Here is a 419-nt window from a genome sequence, read left to right on the forward strand (position 1 = left end):
CTTAAAAAAAAAAAAATTAGCTGAGCATGGTGGTGCTTGCTTCTAGTCCCAGCTACCCAAGAAGCTGAGGTGGGAGGATTGCCTGAGCCTGGGAGGTCGAGGCTGCAGTGAGTCATGATCACACCACTGCACTCCAGCCTGGGCAACAGAGTGAGAGTCCGTCTCAAAAAAAAAAAAAAAAAAGTATCGTATTGTAAACCAATAAATTATTTCTTATCTGGCTGTTTGGGAAATGAGATGAGTCAGAGAATGCTCAGTCATCCCAGTCTAATAGAAATTCAGAAAGTTTAGTTGGCACAGCTATTCCAGAAGAACTGGAAATGTGTTAAAAACTAGTTTGCCTTTAACTTTGACTCTCTTATAAAAAGTTGGATCAACACAATTATGCTCTAAACTTCTCATTAAAAGTTATGTGGGAA

Source organism: Piliocolobus tephrosceles, unplaced genomic scaffold (genome assembly GCF_002776525.5).
Source record: "Piliocolobus tephrosceles isolate RC106 unplaced genomic scaffold, ASM277652v3 unscaffolded_34513, whole genome shotgun sequence".
Lineage (NCBI taxonomy): Eukaryota > Metazoa > Chordata > Mammalia > Primates > Cercopithecidae > Piliocolobus > Piliocolobus tephrosceles.